General features: G+C 42.1%; 1 long non-coding RNA gene across 1 annotated transcript; it reads left to right on the top strand.

Moving 5' to 3' along the window:
• The first annotated feature begins 16,201 nt into the window (after window positions 1–16,201).
• Window positions 16,202–17,740, top strand: LOC131919521 (uncharacterized). The gene is made up of 2 exons (XR_009381274.1): window positions 16,202–16,293; window positions 17,222–17,740. It is a non-coding gene; the product is annotated as an uncharacterized LOC131919521 (long non-coding RNA).
• Window positions 17,741–23,463: the final 5,723 nt, after the last annotated feature.

The raw sequence follows: 23,463 nt of genomic DNA, 5'->3' as shown, positions 1-23,463 counted from the left end.
CCTCTAGAGAGCCTACAAAATAAAAGCAGTGAAGGTTCTGATTATTCCTACAGCACAGAAACCTGCCTGAGTTCAACACCTCAACCCCTAAATAATCTTATGTCCAGTAAAATCTTTTCACAGGAGATAGATGCACACTGCAGAGAGCCTGTAATCAGCAAGAGTGTGCTGCATGCAGATCTGTCCAAAATAGGAACTTTTCTGTAAAGGTGATGTTCTAAAAGGAAAATAAAGTGACAGGAACACACCCTGTCCTCCAGAAGTATCCTGCCTCCTGCTAGACTGAGGACTACCATAGCGAGATTTATGTGGCGACACAGGGGACACTGAGAAGATACCAGAGAGCTCAGGAGGGAATAAGGGGTACACATTCCCCAGAAACATTAAAGATCAAACATAGTGTTTCCTGGAGAAGTTCTTGTGAACTGGGCTAGCACAATACCCTGAGGTGGTCTTTCCGTGGCTGTGGCTGAGAGCCATCCATATGGGGAGAATCCCAAAAGGACAGAGATCCAGGGACAGGTGACCTACATCGTTCTAACAGCTCCTCCCAGCCTGGGCTCCCACCTCATCTCAGAGACACTGAAGTGATGTTGCAGCATTTCTGCCAAGTCCCTTTGCTGGGTGACCAGCTCCTTCTGCTTCAGGAGGTCCTTCAGTCTTTCCTCCAGGTTTTCCTGCTCCTGTGCATTAGAAGATTGTGTTCTCAGTGGACTTTTGCTCACTCACATGGACACACATAAAGTCATGGAAGCACACAAGTACATGTATGCACACATACAAGCACACTGTAATGCACTAACATGTTCATTTTCCCAGCTAATGCTAATATAAAGAGCAATCACCAGAAATACTATTGAGAAGAGGATTAACTTTTGTTGGATGAGAAACAAACACAGTGAGTATGAGAGATCGGAAGTTCAGACACTGAATTGCCTGTCCTGTAACCTAATGCCCAGGCAGGTAGACCTCCGGGGTCCTGGCCCATTAGCCATCCCTGCTTAGGAACTTCGCCAAGCTGCACAGTATAGGAATTAACCCCAGCACAGGACAACTGCATGGTGGTGGACCAGACCACTGGTCTTGTTCAGTGCTTCCCAGTTGCCCTCAAGGTGAGCAAATTCCTCCAAGAGAAGCTCCCTTTACCACAGACTGCCTCACTTCAGACCCAAAGCAATGAGCTCAGGAAACTAGAAAATCTCCACAAACAGGATGCAAAAGGAACAGTTCCTCCCTGTAAGGTGATCATTTCAGAAGTTTGTATGAGTAACAAAAGGCTGACTAAATCAGAGTCAAATGATATTCCATGGAAGGGCTCAACCACACTGTACTACACTCTTCCAATAATGGACATCTAGATAGTTTCTACTAGAGGCTACTCTGAGGAACACTGCTAAAACTCTGCTGCCCTCTAGCTTCTCTAGGGACATCTACTTCATGTTCTGGATCACTGTGTCACCTGGGGATTGCAGTTCAACCTTCTGAAGAATTGTTTGTGGCTTCTCACTGCGCTATATCATTTTATATGACCAGCAATGTCTGAGGGTTCTCATTTCTCCCAGCCCTCATGAGGCAGATTTTAACTCAGAATGAAGAACTCTGAAGAAAAGCAGTTACTGAGTGCTGCAGGCACAGCACATGGTGAGTGCTTCAGACCATCATGAGCCTAAGTTGGGTGTGCTGAGACAGCTCCCTTCTCACACCTCATCATGGCTAGAGGACTTCTGCTGGACTTGGATGCAGAAAGATGCACACTGCAAGTCAGACTCTCTCAACCAATAACATCCAGTCCAAGCGCCACAGCCAAGGTAAACTGAGCCAAGGTTAGGCAAAAGTGGAAAGAAATTGGTAGCAGGCAATGTGGATGAGGACAAGACAGGGCACAGAGAAGACAAAGTAAGCCACAGACCATTGAGTATGCAGTCACCATTCACCCCGGGCAGAGAAGGGACACAAACTCTCAGCCAGCCAATCCTACCTCAAAGACACAATGGCCTCAATATCCTGTACCAAGTTCCTCTGGTTTGCTCCAAGGATTTCCTTGCAGATAAAAGTTTTTGACTCTACATATACTGAAAACCACTGAATTACAGCAGTTTTTCTATCCTTTCATTCTAGAGAGCTAGGTGGACATGTAGAAAGATGGGCAAAAGAATACAGAATTTGATAGATGCCAAGTGTGTTGGCACAGTACATTCTCAATAATGTTGGGTCTCCATCATCATTAAAGATGTTTCATGAATAAGTTTGGAGAAATACACACACACACACACACACACACACACACACACACACAAGTTTACACATTCACACAGAGAAGCACATACTTGCACTCATAAGCACCCATACTCCCAACACACACAAGCACTTACCCCTACACATACAGGAAACATGGGCACAGAAACACCCATTAACCCACACAAGGTCATAAACACAAACATAAAGGAACACTACTGTAGAAAGAACAGCCAGAATTCACACACACAGAGGTTCACCCTCTCAGTTGGACAGAAATGCAAACACAGATACACACACACACACACACACACACACACACACACACACACACTCACATTCCAGAAAATATGGCCAAGAGTGGACTGCTGCCTTGTAGCAGCTTTTCTGCTCTGGGGGAGGTCATGGGTCTTCCCTGCTGTGTACAAGGCTCTTAGATTCAGCCAGCCTCTGCTATCCTGGCCTGCACTCTTTTCCTTCCATAAACTTTATACATCCCAAGACTCATTGATCCAACAGGTTGCAAGTTAATCCATCATAATCTCTTCACTAAACTTACCCTAGCTCCTCCAAGAAGACCTGGATAGCTCAAGTGAAAGAGAGTGACCCATGGTCAACACCCAGGAGGTTGTCAACAGATGACAGTGCATATGATATGAATTCAGCCCAATATCAGTTAGAAGGAGGCCAGTGACATCACCTGCAGTGCTTTTCAGGAACACAGCACTCCACACAGCTATGAGAGGGAATCTGTTCTAAGACACAGCCATGCACATGATATAGTCAGCAACACAATGTCAGCAAAGAGATGCACTGTGGGATTCTGTGGTGTGAAGTCAATGAGAGAAACCAGACATTTCCTGTTGTGTTAGCTTTGTGTAGTGAAAAGGAAGAAGTCTAATTTTATTTTTTAAATACCTGTATTGTTTGATTTTTTTATTTATTAAAAAACACATGTATACCAAAGCAATAAAAGTATATAAACACAACAGAAAGCAATTTAAACTTACTACAATTACATGAGACAAGACAAAAGGTCCCCCTAGGGAAGAAGGGAGACAGAGTGCTGGCCAGCCAGAATGGCCCAAACAGAAATTTTTAGGTTCATTGAATGACCTGGGCTCAAGGGAACAAGGGAGTGAACAACAGATGATAACATAGGATTTCATTATGTAGCCTCTGAACACACACATATGCACACATTTACACATGCCTGCATAGATCACACACCGACCACAGAAATCAAACGTGAGCAGAAAACAAGGAAGGGTACATCGTATTGAGTGAACAATTGAATTTCGACTATGCACATCACATGTTTCAGCAGAGACTTACAACACAGCTATCCGTCACTTGGGAACTAAAAATTCCTAGAGGAGAGCACACAGCTTAGTCAAACTATGTTGAAGTGATTGGAGAAAATGTTCTCTTGAAGCCTCAAATCAGTCACTCCAACCCTCAGGCTGTCAAAGTCCTCCCACATCTATGGTCATCCAGTCAGCTCCAGACTGGAAACTCCAGGAGGGGAGAACTGTCCAGCACCACCCACAGAAAACAGGCTGACAAGCTGATACTCAGGCCTCTGACAGTATGAACCAAGAGTTAAGCTAAGGGAAGAGAGCACATTGCGATGTAGGAAGAAAGGAGAAGACCACATGCCACCCCTAAATTGACCCCAAAATGAGAACTACTCACTTTGCACTGGCCCTGGGCTCTAATTCTTACAAGCTGTTTCCTACCTGTGATCTCACATGACATCTGCAAAGCAAATGAGCCACAGGCCACTGACCTAATCAATGAGAGCTCTGTGATATTCTCCAAGTAGCTCTCTGCATAGCAGACTGGTAACATAATAACATGTAGGTGTGTTATAGCTGACTGACCCATCTCTCTGAATGTACTGCAGCTTCTAGCAGAGCAGGAGGGTTTGTTTGCCAATCTTCCAGTATCTTGAAAGAGGCTCACTCTACAGAGAGACTTGTGAATGATCACAGAAATGAACAATTGGATGGTATGGAGTTGGGATTCTGGATGGATGGTGGATGGTTACATGGGAGTCTCTATGTTTATGGTTGGACCGTTGGGCAGCCTGCCCCTACTTCCTCAGCCTACCTGCTGCTGCTCAGCACAGGGGTCACAGATCTTCTAATGGGCCTCCTTCAAAGCTTCTTCACCTCCTCACAGGTATTTTGCAGTTCAATCTGCTCTTTCCACAGCTGTGTGTTCTGGATCCTCAACACACATACACTCTTCTTTAGGGTATTGCACTCTCGTAGGAACTGGCCATGGAGGTAACTGAACCACCAAAGAAAGAAATGCTGAGACTCAGAGAGGCTGCATTTGCCATCTCTACTTCTAATGCCACTAACCCTGAAAAGTCGGAGGCCCCCAGACAACACAAGAATGGAGCTCTCAGTAGCCAAGCCAGCATCACTCAAACGCAGGCCAAATCCAGAGAAAAACCAAATTCCCGAGAGATTCAAACTACTTCTGAAAACCCTGGTACCAAAAGGGATCCTGTGCCTCTGAGAACAGGGTGCAGCCCACACCTGTGCTTAACAGTTCATGGTCTTGGGAAAGCATCAGCAGGTAGAGGGCAAATACTCTCTGAAGGAGGGCAGAAGTCTTAACCAGAATAAATTCTCTCTACAGATCCCAGGCAAACCAGATCTGTGAAACTCCAACCAGAGACCTGGAGGGCCTGGGCTTCAGGACATCCCCTTCATGATGCAAAGGATATTCCTATCTAAGGGCTCCCACTCCTGGACAATGATGGGAGGGCCTCAGTGTTTTTCCACACTTAGCAAAACAGAGTCCAGGAGGCACAAACCCAAGGGTCACAGAGGAGGATGCTGGCTAAGAGGCACATAGGCTAGAACCAGAGCCTTCACTTTGAGTCAAGGACAAAGAAAGGCAGAAACAGTCCCTCCCAAGCTTGTAGGCACTTACCTAAAGTATTCAGTCTCCTCAATCAGCCCCTTGCACTTGTGCAAGGCATCACTAATCTCCATGGGCAATTTCTGGAGAGCTGACATCACCTGGTTGTGTTCCATTTCAAGCATCTTGAGTTCAAAATTTAGCCTGTGGTAGGGCATGGACCCAGGAGGGAAAAAAACCCATGAACAAAGGCCAAAAAGAACACATGAAAGAAGCTGTGCCATGGACTACCCCAGTCCAGTGGATGCCAAAGCTTGGCACTTAAACAGTGGGACCTCCTGGTGCTTATTAAACATCCTATCCTGTCCCCAGGACAGAACAGCCAGGAGGTCTAAGGGGAGGAATCCAATGATGCATGAGCACCCACAGTGGGCTTGGAGCTATAGAAAAGCACTCTAAGAAGTTCCCAGGAGTCTGTGTCACATATGTGGACTCACTAGAAACCTATGGGGACATTCTCCTGTCTTCAGAACAGGGATTCTCATTCCTGGGTGTCTATTGCTACATGGAGGACCAGAGCACACAATCAGTATTTCCAGGAGGGGGCCCCAACTTCAGGATGGTTTTGTAAACTTCACATGTGATTCGAATGTTCTACCAAGGTGAGCACAGAGCTCAAAGTGGGGTTCCCTGGCCTCAGCAGTGCCATTATCTGGAAACTATGTTAAATCCTCAGACCATGCCCTCAGACTCTCAGGAACACACACACACACACACACACACACACACACACACACACACACACACTGCATGAAATCAGGATGCCCAATAAATATTGACATGTGGCATTGTCACAGAGTATAAGAAGACCAGAGGGGAGCTGTGATGAGCTCCAGGCCTTCCAGCCACACCCTGAGACGGATGAGTGGACCAGGCCCCTCCAGCTGCTGCCAGGAGCTTTCAGCACATGGTCATCTGCTGGTCAAGCACAAAGCCTCAACACAAACTCACCGCACCTAGCATCTTTCACAAGCCACACCTGTCAAGACCTCTTGAAATGCATGTTGAGAGCTCACACGCTACTGTCCCTTTCCCCAGACCGTGATTCAAGCTATAGGCTCTGCTTTTCATTTGGAGGAAGCAGACAAGCCTGTTTCCCCATCTCACTCTTACCCAGTCTCCAAGTTCTGCATTTCAAAAAAACTCATGAAATTAGTTTAGGCAGCAGGACACCATGGTGTTTCACCCTCCTGTTCCTCAGGAAACCTGGGCTTGATACTGTGGTGTCGTGATGGCCAGCAGAGAACTGGGAATAAAGACTACCTGTTGTTCAAATCCTTGTTTGTGTAATTGGCCAGGATTCCACGCAGCTCATTTCTCTCACATTCCATATCATGTAGACGAATGGTGAGTTTCTCTAGTTTTTTCATTTCTTGCACCTGCTCCTGCTCCTGCTCAGTGAAGGTGGAGAGTTGGGATGGTGCTTCCCGAGTAGTCCCTGCAGGTAGACAAAGACAAATGAACTTGTATTCTAGAATGGCATAGGACCAGGAGAGTCCATGCTGAGTCCCAAGATGAAGCCTAAGGAAGAGAAAATGCAAGGAACCCAGTGAAGCTTCCAAACAGCAGGGCAGCTATCCTCAAACTGGGGCCCCTGAGCTCTGTCCCTGTCCTCAAGCACTGTGGATAATCATGTGCCTCCCTCCTTATTGCAGCCCTCTGGTCCTGGAAGGCATAAGCAAGCCCAGCCAAGTAGAATTGGAGGACAGTGTCAGGTCATATCTGATGTGATGCAAGTAAGTCCTGTTGTCCCTAGAGCTTAGCAAGCAACAAGTCCTGATCACATGTGCCCAGGACCAAAGCATCTGAAGATCTGCTGTGTGTGCAGGGGAGTTTCTTCACTTCCTATAGGAATCATATTCCCATGGAAACTGAAGAAATCTACTGGGATGAGGTGCAGCAACACCCTACCCAGAGAGAGACATCTCAGCAGTCAGTCTGTTCCTCCTGCCCTTCTTTGCCTCTAAGAATGTAATGAAAGAATTCCCAGCTGCAGCCTGGACAGTTCATAGCTCTCCAGAAACTAACCATCAGAAACTCTTGACTCTGGGTCTGCTCTTTAGAAAGCCAGAGAAGCTGGATTGGCCCATTGTTACTCAGAAACCGCCTGCTGCTGAGCTCTACTACCAGAAATCTCAGTTCAAGTTCACTTCCTCCAGCACACTTCTCTAACTCTGCTCAGGAGTCACTGTGCCTTAGACAGAACCATCTATTTCTCCAGGTTTGACACTGAGGCCAGCTTCCTTCTTCCTCTCTTTGGTCTCTCCATGTTCTCCATTCTCTCTCCCAAGCAGCCTGCTCAGTCTTGCCAACATGTCTATGAGAACTGATGAATAACCCACAGGCATTGGTGTTACCACAACACGAGTGACATCATAGAGATTACCAAGGACTCTCCAGGATAGAATAGAATCACCATAGAAGGGATGATTAGGGTCACCTCCAGCAGACCTCAATTATCCACTAACTAGCTCTTCTCCACTTCACCAGAACCATGTTGCCATTCCCAGGAGCCTTCCCAGAAACACAAGGGAAGACCTTCAACACCTCCTCCTTACAAAGCCAGAGATTTCTTTCTGTTTCATTAGAGTATAATCACTCCTTCATGTATGGGAAGATGAAGACTCACTTCAAAACACATCCCAGGAAATGACTGGCCCCTTGTTGAGATCCCCAAACAATAACATGAGAAATAAAGTTTGCTAAGTAACACGAGAAGTAAAGGTCAGGATGGAGGAGAGGAAAGATCAGTCCCCTGATGTCAACAAGCACATTGTGGAGGATCCACAAGGCTGTTACTGTATGTGGGTGTGGTGGGAGCTTATGGGTGTCCTGTCAGAACAAAGAAATGTCCCTTAGTTAGTGAGAAAAATTTCCCTGAATCATCAGTCCAATAAATTGCAGCCAACACAATATTAGCCAATGTGTGATCAACTAGTGACATATCAGGCTGGAGATGCTAAGAACTGGGGTTCTCCATGTGAGCCCTGAGACAAAAAGAGCAAACACTCCCATTAATCGTCCATTCCTGCACTCAAGTTTGAGGAAAGATGAATGGCTAGAGGCAGGACAGACACAGACATGTAAGGACAAATGTGTCACAGTCATGGGAGAGTATGTAGTGTGTCACTGCTATGTTGCTTCACCTAGAGCTACACAAAGACTAATTTCTTGATCTGGAGCCACCTGTGACAATGCACATGCCCTTGGGAAGGAAATGGGCACAGCCAGCTTAAAGAATACTCATCGGAGCATGTGAAGGGCAGGCAAAGGACACAGGAGACATATTATTAGGGTTCATTTGCCCTAGACCCTTCCCAGAGCCGCAGTTCACACTTGTGAATTTCCTGGCAGTCCTGAAATGAGGAGCTAGCACCATGTTTAGCCTGGATTGCAAATTCTTCAGAAGACTGGAGTGTGGATTCAGAAGTGTACTTGGTGGACCCCAGAACAAATGAGTGATGTGGGGTAAACTATGTCTATTCAGATGTTATATTACCCTGACATCCAAGTTAGACAAAGTTAAGTATCTCAGTAATTCCCTATTCTAGGAGTCAAAGAACAGTACCTGCTCTATGCACTACCTCATCTCAGTCAAACCTGACACATTGAAAGATGCTCAGGAAGTAACTGACAGATGAGTCTTTGTCCTAGCAGTTTCTCAAAGACCAGACTTGAATCTCCCCCTCTGTGGATGTCAGTTCTCCCATCTCTCTATAGGGAGGTAGATGTCTCAGAAGTCAGCAGGTTTCCTCTGTCTCCCTAGACAATGTGACCCAGGATGCATCCTCCTGAGGCTTATTCATGGTTACAGAGAATGCACTGTAGCTTCAGAGCCCTCAGCCAAGTGCTTTGCAAAACCAGGAGAAAATTGCTACTGTCACACTCAGATAGTTTAAGGATGCCCACCTCACTTGCTCTATGCTTCAGACTCTCATGTTAACGGGGAAGCCATGCAGGGCACGACATGATCATCAGATTCACAAAGCCATCCTCACTGACAATCCAAGAAACCCAGAGCTGGCAGGATGGGGACAGTATCAGTCCAGGTCCACTGAATCTAACAGCTCTCAGGCTGAACTGCAGACCTGTGTGCCATCAGCAGGTGGTACCCAGAAACCACAGGGGTCCTATGAAGACAGCAGCACTTGGTGGATCCTGCCCTGCTAGTGGCTGTGATGTCAAGTATGAGAACCTTATGCTTTGCCAGGGCACTCTCCTTTCCCTATTATTACTGGCACACAACTAAAGAAAGAGATTGTGCATTTTTTGGGGGGGGAGACACAATTATGGTACAGAAATCTCATTAACTCCTCTGTGCCTCCTTCCCCACTCAGAGTGAAAGCAGATGGTACCCAGCAAAGCAGCTAAAGCCTTGTCAATTCCTAAATCTGTCAAACTAACCATCATGGATCCTTGATCTGGGTCTGCTCTTTAGGAACCCAAAGCAGAATAGGCCTATTCCTTCCCACAAGTTCCCAGCTCTTGAGCCCTAGCTCTGGAAGGCTCAAGACCATCACATCCAGAAAACTGCCCAGCCCTACTGAACTCACTGTGTCCTCCCCAGCACCAGAGATTTCTTCATGCTTTCCAGTGAGACCTAGGGCCTGCTTCTTTCTTCCTTGTTCTGGTCTCTCCCCGCTGTGTATTCTCTCTCTCAACTAGACGCCTCAGTCTTGACCACATCTCTGTAAGTGAACCTTACAGCACTGAACTAATGTCCTAAGCTCACGTGGTGTTGCTACAACACTAGTGACATCACAGGGGATTCCAAGAGCTCTCTAGGATACAGTAGAATTCCAGAGAAGAGACGGCTGATGTCATGGGGCACAGCCTTTGCTTCCTTGCTAATTATGCTTGAACTGACCAGAAGCTGAGGTTTCTTTCCAGGAGTCTCTGCTGTGACACAGGGGAAGCCATTCAGCTCCTACTCCTTCCAAAGCTAGAGATTTCTCTCTGCTTCATTAGAATCTTTTTGCAACTTCACCCATGAGGAGTTGAAAGCTCATTTATAAACACTGACAATAGTTGGCCCTTCCTATCCTATGGAGAGGCTACTCATTACCCCCACATTTCCCCAGAATACTCTTGAGTAGTAGCAGCTGGAAATATTACTTAGAAGTTTAGAGGTGGGAGAAACAGACAGAAACTACAGGATAACCTCCAGGGGGCCTGGCTCTCTGCCCTAGGGTATTTAAAGGAATGCCAAGGGGTAGAGCAAAAGACCACCCCCCCAGCGCAGACAAGTGCAGACTATCTCAAACACCTGCACTCAGGCCCGTGGTCCAATCATCCTCTCTATGCAGACCTGCTGGGTAAAGCCACTAGGAAACCCTAAAATGGGCTCCAATACCATTCTAATATCCATACCCAATAATATGAGAAATAAAGCATTCCAAGAAATTAGTCAGGATGATGTGGAGGAGGAGAGTTGAGTCCTCTGAAGTAAACAAGCACCTAGAGAAGGGTAAGGTTAAGGGAAGGTGGCCATTGGGAATTTGTAAGTGAGCTGAGACTCTTATGAGACACAAATTGTTCTAGAATGTCCTCTCTACATGCCTGGTGTATTAGTCAGGGCTCTGCAGCACAACAGAAGTTATAAAATGAATCTCTCTATATTGAAAAGGGATTTGTTATAATGACTTACAGGCTGTACTCTGGCTAATCCAACAATGGCTGGCTATGAGTGGAAAGTCCAAGAATCCAGTAGTTGCTCAGTCTACAAGTCTGGATGTCTCAGCTGTCTGCAGTCTATGCTGTAATCTCAAAATGTATGCTCTAGTGCCAGTGAAGGAATGGATGTGCTAAGAAGGTGGAGGAAGCAGAGAAAGAGGAAAAGCTTCCTTCCTCCAGGTCCTTCTATAGGCTTCCAGAAGAAAGCATGGTCCAGATTACATCTCGATTAAAGATCTGAATTAAAGGTGTGACTTCCTACCTCAAAAATCTAGACTAGAAATAGATCTACCTCCTTCAAATGAAGCAGAAATGGCCCACAGCTGTGCCCTCTATTTTCTGGGTGTTAGTTGAACTTAGATGTAGTCACACTGACAACCAAGAACAGCCATCACAGTTGTATTCTCCTGTTCACTGATACTCATGAGCAAATGACTTAGAGAGTGAAAGGAAGGACTGATGATGATCAAACATCACATCTGCATCACTTGTAGATCTCATGTCATGATGATATTCAGTGGCCTTTTTATGACAATGGATGGCTAAAATAGGATGAAATGCCACTCTGTGGTTTCTTGTGCAGGAGGGATCAGCTAGAAAACCGGTTACAAAAAAATCCAGTCTATCTGTATAATTGAAGATTTGGAACCAAATAATTATGTTATGTCTGGTAGGAACTGTGTTGGAAAAGTGTCCAGGAGGCAGAAAATGGGTACTCCTTCCTTAAAGAAATAGGAAGAAAGCAAACACACTGGACCTGTCAGAAAGAGTGGGCTGTCAGAAGGAGCCTGTGAATTTGGACTTGAACTCCTCCAGGCCACATCTTGCTTACTCCATGCATTCTGAGAAAGGAAAAAACTCCTACTGAAGAAAGGAGAACCCTGGGAAGACATCTGTGGGGTCTTCATTATAAACAACAGGTAGTAGCCTCCTATTGTTTTCTAAGCAAAAATGATTTATTAAAATTTGAAGTATCTCTGGTGGTCAAAGAGCCGGGATTTGGAGACAGCAGCAACAGGAAACAAATCATACCCCAGAGTTAAATCATGTTACAGAGCTCACCCCTGGCACTAGCATGATGAGCATGCAGTATGTGCCACCAAGAATACTGTCTTTGTGCCTGGTGCTGGTTTAGAAGTTTTCAAAATCTATGGCTCCGAAAATGGGATACAGCCTTCCAGAAATCATCAAGTAGAATGGGCCCATCCATTTCTTTGGAACATAAGCTTATAAGGAGCAGGAATTCTGATGGGAGCTCCTCCACCAAAACACTGCACGGATGGCCAAAAGTGCTGTCAACCATCAACTACTCCCTATGTGTACGCTGCAGCCTCCAGAAGGGACTTCAATAGCCAAATTTACCAACTTTTCCTTTGTGGCTTGTGTGATTGTCACTCATTTTAAAGAGAGTGACATTTTCCAACATAAATTCTTTGTAATTATTCTTCACACATTAAAATTTCACTTTGGGCATAGAATTCTATTCATAGAGGATCAATTTTCTTTGCAGTAGGCTGAAGTTAATGTTTTCCCCTTTATGGCTTGCAGTGATGGCCAATCTTGGCTGTCTACTTGACACGTAGTTCAAGATTTGACTTCTTCAGACTAGCTTGCAGGTATGCTTCTTGGGCATTTTCTTGATTGCTAATTGATGGAGCAGGGCTCAGTCCTCTGTGGGTAGCGGCATCCCGGATATGTGAACCTGGGCCATAGAGGAAAGGTAGCTGAGCAGAGCAGTGAGCTGCATTCTTCTGTGGTTTCAAGCCCCTGTTTTGGGATCATGCCTTGGCTTCCCTTGATGATGGACTGTAACCTGTGAGGTGAATAAACCTTTTACTTTCCCAGATTGGCTTCTGGATATTTATTAGAGCTTCAGAAAGCTAACTAGAATGTTTGACATATCCTCAGGGCATGCTCTGTTGGCCCATCCTTTTCATTGCGGCCTATAGCCTCTTCTTTCACCAATTACAAAATTTAGGGACACTGCATCTGTTGCCATATCCAGTCTACCAATCTCACCCACTGCTTACATAACTCTATAAAATATTTTTTTATTTTTTGTCATCGTATGACGAATTTCTCGCTAATATGGCATGCTCCCATACTTTTCCCTCTTAAAAAGTACCTCTGGATGTTCATGCACTTTCTGCTCTGTAAATTATCCTTTGCCCGTAATAGTGCAGTTATTGTTAGATTATGAAGTTCCAAAGAAAATAGTGATTTTTTTGTACTCACATTTTCTAATTCAAGATTTATTGAATTAGTATTATCAATTTAGCAAAATTGACCTTTTCTATTACCTACTTATCCACCAAGTTATAAAACCCACCATTCATTTCAGTCTTAAAGTTCTCTCAGAACATCAGCTCTAAGGGTCTTGAATATATTTAGATTTCTCTTGGGTACTCCATAGCTGTTTTATTAATAGTGTCTTTAAAAATATGCTAATCCAAATGTCTAATATGTTTTAAGCCTATTGTGAGTGGAATTGTTTCCCTGATTTCTTTCTCAGTTTGTTTCTCATTGGTATACAGGAAGGCCACTGACTATTTTGCATTCTTCCACTTCTATGAATGTATTTATCAGCCTTAAGGGATTTCTAATAAATTATTACTTTTATTTGTTTAGAATCATATCATCTGCAATAGGGACATTTTGAATTGCCTCTTTTCTATTGGTATCCTCTTTATCTACCTCAGTTGTCTTATTGCTCTAGCTAAGTGTTCAAGTACTGTATTGAATAGGGGTAGAAAGAGAGAATAACCATTTCTTGTTCCTGAATGTTTTGAAATGGTTTTGAGTTTTTTTCTATTTACCATGATGCTGCCATGAGCTTGTTGTACAATGACTTTGTTATGTTGAAATGTATCCTCTATATTCCTAGATTCTCCAGGACTTTCATCATGAATGGAGGTTGGACTTCCACAAAGGCCCCCTTTTTTTTAATACTCTGATGGTCATGTAGTTTCTGTCTTTTATTCCTTTTATGTGGTGGAATAAATATGTTGATTTATGTATGTTGAATTATCCTTGCAGGTCTGGGGTGAAGATGATTTGATCATGGTGGGTGATTATTCTTTGATGTGATCCTGAACTTGATTTGCAAGTATTCTATTGAGAATTTGTGTGTATATGTTCATCATCATAATTGTCCTGTAATTCTATCTACCCATCCATCTATCTATCCATTATCTATCTATCTATCTATCTATCTATCTATCTATCTATCTATCTATCCATCTATCTATCTATCATTCTACCTATCTATTTATTTACATTCTTACCTATCTGTGTTTCTATCTGTCTCCTTCCCTCAACATCAGTGTGTTCCTGGCACAAAGAAGAATTTGGACGAGATCCTTCATTTTTTATTTTATTGGATAATTTGAGGAGTTTAAGTTGTACTTTAAATGTCTGGTCAAATTCCACACTGATTTTGTCCTGCAATAGTCTTCTTTTAGTTAGGCAATTTTTAATTACTGTTTCTATATCATTAATTAGTAAGGGACTATTTAAATTATTCATGCTATCTTGATATAACTTTGGTGGATCACAGACATCTAGAAATTCATCAATATTTTAAAATGCTTTTTCCAATTTGGTGGAATGAAGATTCTTAAGGATTGAATCCCCCTCCGTGTCTCCTTTTTCCTCCTGTGTTTTATTATTTTCATCCTCCTCTTCCTATTGGTTAATTTGGCTAGAGGTGTGCCCATCTTGTTAGTGTTTTCAAAGAATCGACTCTTTGTTTCACTGTATCTTTATATTTTTCTGTTTATTCCACTGATTTCAGCCGTATTTAATGGGACATCTGTATCATACCCTATCCACAAGGCTCAAAGACCATCATGAAAGATGAGGCAGAAAGATTGTAGGAGCCAGAGGTCATGGAAGACTAGAGCAAACAGTGTCTTCTGGCCATGACAGGACCACTGTACTCATGACCCACAGCACCTGTGGTCACTTATACAACATCAAGCCAGTCAACTTTCCAGCATAGAGTGGGAAGGGTGCTTGAACCCCTACTCCTGACTGATGACCTACGGATGAACAATGGCTTCTGGGAGAAGGAGAGTCAGCTTTCTTCAAGAGTCCTCCACTGGAGTTATTAAAACATAATTTAATAATAAAGATACAAAGTTGGGCATCACAGATGTGGGGGCAGATTTGAGGTGAATTACTTGGAGTTGGGGGGTGAATATGATCAAAATGCAGTCTATGCAATTCTCAAAGAGTAAGTAAAAATACATTGAAGTATACTCATTAAATTATTAATGTAAAGAATGTATTATTATATAGGGATCTTTTATTAAATAACTTTAATGAATTCTGTGAACTCCATTGTGTTTCTCCACTTGTCGGTTCACCCAGGGAGCATTATCTATTCTGCTACTAACAGTGTTTTATTCCAAATGGCAGCCTACAAAGTTGATAAAGGATTTTTTTGTTTTATTTTTTATTTTATTTTATTTTATTATTATTATTATTATTATTATTATTATTATTATTATTGGTTTTTCAAGACAGGGTTTCTCTGTGTAGCTTTGCGCCTTTCCTGGAACTCACTTGGTAGCCCAGGCTGGCCTCGAACTCACAGAGATGTTTTATTTTTTGAGACAGGGTTTCTCTGTGTAGTTTTGGTGCATGTCCTGGATCTTGCTCTGTAGACCAGGCTGGCCTCAAATTCACAGAGATCCGCCTAGCTCTGACTCACTAGTGCTGGGATTAAGGCATACACCACTATCACAGGGCTGGGAAAGGGATTTTTATCAACTACATATACAATAGAAGGCTAATATCTAAAATATGTAAAGAGCTAAAAAAAAAAAACCCTGGATATCAGGAAAATGAATGACACAATTAAACTTGATTTACAGAAAAAACAGAGAATTTTCAGTAGAGGAAATTCTTGTGTCTTGGAAACAGTTTTAAAAAATGTTAAGTATCCTTAGTCATCAGGGCAATGCAAATCAAAACTATTGAGACTTCACATTTCATGAGGCAGAAGAGAGGAGATTAATAAAATAAACAACATCTAATGTTGGCCAGGATATGGAGTATGGAAAACCCTCATCCATTGCTGGTAGGAATGCACACTTGTACAGCCGCTATGGAAATAGGTGTAGCTGTTTCTTGGGAAGGTAAGAATCGATTAAGACCCAGCTCTGCCACTCTTGGTGTAAACCTAAAGGATGCTTCACCTACCACAGAGACACTTACTTGCTCAACCAAGTTCATTGCTGCTGTATTTATAATAGCCAGAAAGTGGAGACATCCTAGGTGTCCCTGAACACATGAATGTCTAAAGAAAATGTGGTTCACTTACAGAGATAGGCTATTACTAAGCAGTTAAAAAGAAAAAGAAAACCATGAAATTTGCAGGTAAATGGATGAAGCTAGAAAAAGTTATCCTGAGTGAGATAACCCAGACACAGAAAGACAAATAAGGTATGTTTTCACTTATATATGGATGTTAGCTGTTGAGTCCAAGATAAATAAGTTACAATCTGTATATGCCAGGTTAGGTATGTAATAAGGGACTTAGTGGGAGGGACAGATCTCCACCTAGGGGGAATAGAATAGATTGTTATAGATGGATGAAGGACAGAGTCTGGAACAGGATGGTCAAATGAGGGGGGAGAGTGAAGAGGGGGCTGTGAAGAAATATAAGGAGGGAGAGGTAAAATTAAGGGCCATGTGAGGGATCTTATGCAAGTCTAATACAGTAGAACCACTCTAATAAATATATATATGAGGGATGTAGATGGAACAGCCAAAAAGAAAAAAAACAAAAAATCAGGAAGACAGAACCCCAAATGAATATCTCTTGTCACCAAATGAAGCTTCCAATATTGGCGCTGGGTTACATTTAGTCCATTTGTTGGCCTAATGAGACCAATTGAACCCCATAAAACCCAAGGTATTGTAAGGCTATTGGTTGCTCTCCATAAACTGACAGGAAGGTGCTATTCTTGAAAATGACACCATCACAACTTATTGAACATGCATCAGTCAAGCTGATGCCTCCTTAAATCCCTCACCACATAAGGACTAGATTTTATGGCAGTGGAAGGGACTCTGCCCATGATCAAAGAGAAAAGTAACACCAACCCAGCTACAATGGTGACTGCATCCAAGATATGATGGTGCCGTGGTAACAAACTAGTCTGAGAAACCAACCAGTATCTCTCTTGAATAAGGCCCACTCCATGTGAGATGGAACTCATACCAAGCACTGTGTGCATCAACAAGACCTGAGACTGGATAGGCCAGGGTCCACAGGGAAAATCAAATACTACTGTTCTGCTTAAGGAACATAGCAATAAAATGACTCCTAACAATATTCTGCTGTACTCATAGATAATGCCTTTCTCAGCCCTCATCAGAGCAGCGCCCTCCTGCGGCAGATGGGAACAAATACAGAGACTCTCAGCTAGAGCATATGCAGAGAGGAAGAGATCCTGGAAACTCAACTCTAAACAGGACATCTCCACTCAAACTCCTCCCATCAGGACTTAGGGAACCCTGTGGAAGAGGAGGTGAAAAGAGTCCCACAGCATACTGCAGATGGTGAGACCACGGTCCATCTACTGAGGGGAAGCACAGATGTGGAGTGGGGCCAGACTAACCCTGAGAAGAGCTGCACTGCATGTGTTTCACAGGGCAGAGCTGGAGAGGGAGGAATGCCCCATCCATCTGGATTCCAGAAGATCACATGAGTACCAGATGCTGGACATTGGGCTGTAGGATTTGGATTATTATAGCTGGATTTTGGTATTGTTATCATCTTAAAATTTTTGTGCTCCAGCTCTTCTCTTGTGGAATAAGAAAATATCTAATTTTTTGTTTGTTTTACCAGACCCAATTAATAAACTTTTGTTTTATTTGTTTTTTAGAGACCTTGTACTTTTGAGTTGTAATTTTTAAAGATTGTGGGATTTTTAAAACTTACACTGTGTTTTATATTATGATATTATCATAAGAATTTGGGGAACAAAAATAAATGGTTATGATGTTCAAGTGATGTGTGTGTGTGTGTGTGTGTGTGTGTGTGTGTGTGTGTGTGTGTGTGTGTTATGCTGACAAGGAATAGAAACTCCTAGCTAAGTTTATCTCTCAACTTGAAGCAGCATAGCAACAATGGAAATGAGAATTTCAGTATAGAACCTGCATGGATCAGAAGGCACATTAATCACAGAGAAATTTTCTTTCATAGTTTTACATTATTATACTGGATAAACATTTTCTGTATTACAATAAGTTTACAGCATGTGTAATTTGTATTTGATAATAACTTTTATGGCCTGACCACTTAGGGTTGGATAACCTATGAAGGGATTTTTTTCCTAGGAAAGGTTAATTTTCTCACCTACATTTTTTAAATATTGTGGGCACCACTTCCCTGTCATATATAAAAGAAAGTACCTAGGAAAAAAGATTAAGTTTAAAATTTTCGTTGAAACATATTTCATGTTATTATGTAAAATAGTGGGGCTTTTTAATTTTATTGGATAATTTAATTTAATTTAACATATCAGCCCCGGATTACCCTGGCCCCCCTCCCATTCCAATCTCATCCAGGGCAAGTACTCCCCTGGGGATTGTGTTCAACCTGGTAGATTCAGTTCAGGCAGGTCCAGTCCCCTCCTTCCAGGCTGAGCTAAGTGCCTCTGTATAAGCGCCAGGTTTCAAACAGCCAACTCATGCTCTGAGGACAGGTCCCAGTCCCAGTGCCTGGGTGTCCTCCCAAACAGTTCAAGTTAATCAATTGTCTCACTTATCCAGAGGGCTCCTCAGCTATTGGTTCATAGTTCATGTGTTTCCATTCGTTTGGCTATTTGTCCCTGTGCTTTTTCCAACCTTGGTCTCAGTAGTTCTCGCTAATACAAATGCTCCTCTTTCTCGCCAATTGGACTCCTGGAGCTCCACCTGGGGCCTGGCCATGGATCTCTGCATCCGGTTCCTTCAGTCATTGGATGAGATTTCTAGCATGACAATTAGGGTGTTTGGCCATCCTATCACCAGAGTAGGTCAGTCCGGGCTTTCTCTCACCCATTGACAGTAGTCTACTGTGGAGGTATCTTTGTGGATTTCTGTAGACCTCTCTAGCACTTTGCTTCTTCCTACTCTCATGTGGTCTTCATTCATCATGATCTCTTATTTCTTGTTCTCCCTCTCTGTTCTTGATCCAGCTGAGATCTCCCACTCCCCAAAGTTCTCTTTCCCTAGAACCTTGCCCTTCATTACCCCCAATCACGTCCAGGTTGTTCATGTAGATCTCATCCATTTCTCTGTCATTGGGCGATCCCTCTGTCTTTCTTAGAGTCCTGTTTTCTAGGTAACCTCCCTGGAGTTGTGAGTAGCAGTCTAGTCACCTTTGTTTTACATCTAGTATACTCCTAGGAGTGAGTACATATCATGTTTGTCTTTCTGTGTCTGGGTTACCTCACTCAGGATGATTTTTTTCTACATCCATCCATTTAGCTGCAAACCTCATGATGTCATTGTTTTTCTCTGCTGAGTAGTATTCCATTGTGTATATGTACCACATTTTATTTATCCATTCTTCAGTTGAAGGGCATCTAGGTTGTTTCCAGGCTCTGGCTATTACAAACAAGGCTGATACGAACAAAGCTGAGCAAGTGCCCTTGTGGTATCATTGAGCATTCCTTGGGTATATGCCCAAGAGTGGTATTGCTGGGTCTTGGGGAAGACTGATTCTCAATTTTCTGAGAAAGCACCATATTGATTTCCAAAGTGGTTGTCCAAGCTTGCATTCCCACCAGCAGTGGAGGAGAGTTCCCCTAGCTCCACATCCTCTCCAGCATAAGCTGTCTTCAGTGTTTTTGATCTTAACCATTCTGACAGGTGCAAGATGGTATCTCAGAGTCGTTTTGATTTACATTTCCCTGATAATTAGGGATGTTGAGCAATTCCTTAAATGTCTTTCAGTCATTTGAGCTTCCTCTGTTGAGAATTCTCTGTTTAGTTGTATAGCCCATTTCTTAATTGGAATGTTGGGCATTTTGATGTCTAATTTCTTGAGTTCTTTATATATTCTGGATATCAGCCCTCTGTCAGATGTGGGGTTGGTGAAGACCTTTTCCCATTCTGTAGGCTGTCGCTTTGCCTTGTTGACTGTATCCTTTGCTCTACAAAAGCTTCTCAGTTTCAAGAGGTCCGTCCCATTGATTGATTGTTTCTCTCAGTGTCTGAGCTACTGGTGTTCTATTTAGGAAGTGATCTCCTATGCCAATGCATTCAAGACTACTTCCTACTTTCTCTTCTATCAGGTTCAGAGTAGCTAGATTTATGTTGAGGTCTTTGATCCACTTGACTTAAGTTTTGTGCACTGTGACAGATATGGATCTATTTGCAGCCTCTACATGTTGATAACCAGTTATGCCAGCACCATTTGCTGAAGATGCTTTATTTTTTCCATTGTTCATTTTTGGCTTCTTTGTGAAAAATTATATGTTCATAGGTGTGCGGATTAATGTCAGGGTCTTCAATTTGATTCCATTGATCCACATGTCAGTTTTTATGCCAGTACCAAGCTGTTTTTATTACTGTAACTCTATAGTATAGTTTGAGGTCAGGGATTTTGATGCCTCCAGAGGTTGTTTTATTGCACAGGATTCTTTTGGCTATCCTGGGTTCTTTGTTTTTCCATATGAAGTTGAGTATTATTCTTTCCAGGTCTGTGAAGAATTGTGTTGGTATTTTGATGGGGATTGCATTGAATCTGTAGATTGCTTTTGGTAAGATTGCCATTTTTACTATGTTAATCCTGCCTATCCATGAACATGGGAGATCTTTCCATTTTCTGACATCTTCTTCAATTTCTTTTTTCAGGGACTTAAAGTTCTTGTCATATATGTCCTTCACTTGCTTAGTTATTGTTACCCCAAGGTATTTTGTATCATTTGTGGCTATTGTAAAGGGTGATGTATCTCTGATTTCCTTCTCAGCCTGTTTGTCAATTGTATATAGGAGGGCTACTGATTTTTTTGAGTTGATCTTGTACCCTGCTATGTTGCTGAAGATGTTTATAAGCTGTATCAGTTCCTTGGTTGAATATTTGGGGCCACTCAAGTATACTATCATGTCATCTGCAAATAGGGAAAGCTTGACTTCTTCCTTTCCAATTTGTATCCCCTTAATCTCCTGATGTTGTCTTATTGCTCTGGCTATAACTTCAAGTACTATTTGAATAAGTATGGGGAGAGTAGACAGCCTTGCCTTGATCCTGATTTTAGTGGAATCGATTTGAGTTTCTCTCCATTTAATTTGATGTTTGCTGTTGGCTTGCTGTAAATTGCCTTTATTATGTTTAGTTATGTTCCCTGTATTCCTGATCACTCCAAGACCTTTATCATGAAGGGGTGTTGGATTTTGTCAAATGTCTTTTCTGCATGTAGTGAGATGATCATGTGGGTTTTTTTTCTTTGAGTTTGTTTATATGGTGTATTACATTGACGGACGTTCGTATGTTGAACCACATTTGCATCCTTGGAATGAAGCCTACTTGATCATGGTGGATAATTGTTTTGATGTGTTCTTGGAGTCTGTTTGCCAGTATTTTATTGAGTATTTTTGCATCAATGTTCATGAGGAAGATTGGTCTGTAGTTCTCTTTCTTTGTTGCATCTTTGTTTGGTTTAGGAATCAGGGTAATTGTAGCCTCATAGAAGGAGTTTAGTAATGTTCCTTCTGTTTCTCTTGTGTGGAACAATTTAAAGAGTATTGGCATTAACTCTTCTTTGAAGATCTGGTAGAATTCTGCACTGAAACCATCTGGTCCTGTCCTTTTTTTGCTTGGGAGACTTTTAATAGAATCACTTATTCTGTTTCCTTAGGGGTTATTGGACTATTTAAATAGTTTACCTGTTCTTGATTTAACTTAGGTATGTGGTACCTATCCAGACAATTATCCATTTCTTTTAGATTTTCCAGTTTTGTGGAGTAGAGGTTTTTGAAGTATGACCTGATGATTCACTGGATTTCCTCATTGTCTCTTGTTATGTCCCCCTTTTCATTTCTGATTATGTTAATTTGGATGCTCTCTCTCTCTGCCTTTGGTTAGTTTGGATAAGGGCTTGTCTATGTTGTTGATTTTCTCCAAGAACCAGCTCTTTGTTTCATTAATTTTTTGTGTTGTTCTCTTTGTTTCTATTTTATTGATTTCAGCTCTCAATTTGATAATTTCCTGGCATCTATTCTTCCTGGGTGACTTTGCTTCTTCTTGTTCTAGAGCTTTCAGGTGTGCTGTTAAGTTACTAGTGTGAGATTTCTCCAACTTCTTTATGTGGGCCTTTAGTGCTATGAATTTCCCTCTTAGCAGTGCTTTTATAGTGTCCTGTAAGTTTGGGTATGTGGTATCTTCATTTTCATTGATCTCTAGGAAGTCTTTAATTTCTTTCTTAATTTCTTCCTTAACCCATTGGTGATTTAGTTGAGCATTATTCAGTTTCCATGGGTTTGTAGGTTTTCTGTAGTTTTTGTTGTTATTGAAATCTACCTTTACACCATGGTGTTCTGATAGAATGCAGGAGGTTATTCCAATTGTGTTGTATCTGTTGAGATTTGCTTTATGGCCAATTATGTGGTCAATTTTAGAGAAAGTTCCATGGGGTGCTGAGAAGAAGGTATATTCTTTTTTGTTAGAATGGAATGTTCTGTAGACATCGATTAAGTCCATTTGAGTCATAACATCAGTTAAGTCCTTTATTTCTCCGTTCAGTTTCGATATGGCTGATCTGTCCAGTGGTGAAAGTGGGGTGTTGAAGTCTCCCACTATTAATGTGTGGGGTTTTATATGTGGTTTAAGCTTTAGTAATGTTTCTTGTACATATGTGGGTGCCCTTGTGTTTGGGGCATAAATGTTCAGAATTGAAACTTCATCTTGGTGGATCTTTCCTGTGATGAGTATGTAATGCCCTTCTTGATCTCTTTTGATTGATTTTAGTTTGAAGTCTATTTTGCTGCATATCAGGATGGCTACACCCGCTTGCTTCTTAAGATCATTTGATTGGAATGTCTTTTCCCAGCCTTTTATTCTGAGGTGGTGTCTGTCTTTGAATTTGAGGTGTGTTTCTTGTATGCAGCAGAAAGACGGGACTTTCAAGCAAAATTAGTGTAACTCAAGGAGGTGGTCAGCTTCATTGACTGTCTCAATCCATTATCAAGGATCAACTTCAGAAGTAAATCATTTATTTAAATTTAAACAGCATTAAATTAAGATTAATAATTAATATGAAGTGAATTGTAGTCTATCAGAAGTTGTCTTAGAATAACATGATATATGAAAATGAGCAAGGGAGAGGAAAGTTGTATACTTTCAAATGTTTGTTAATCTATCAATCCAGATAATTTATTACAATGATTGTTTGTTGTTATTGCATATCAAACAAGTTGGCTCTTTTGCTGTGGATGATGAGACTTCCCGACTAAGGGGAAAATATAACAAATAAATTTATTTTTGTATTTTCAAAGGAAAACATCTTGTCAATATAATGGTATATTATAGATTGTGGAAATTGTACATGAATTATTTCCAATGGTTTTAGAACAAATTATTGGCACAGAGTAGACCTTTTAACATTCCCGGTCAGAGAT

Source organism: Peromyscus eremicus, chromosome 9 (genome assembly GCF_949786415.1).
Source record: "Peromyscus eremicus chromosome 9, PerEre_H2_v1, whole genome shotgun sequence".
Lineage (NCBI taxonomy): Eukaryota > Metazoa > Chordata > Mammalia > Rodentia > Cricetidae > Peromyscus > Peromyscus eremicus.
This window is presented reverse-complemented; position numbering and strand designations above follow the sequence as displayed.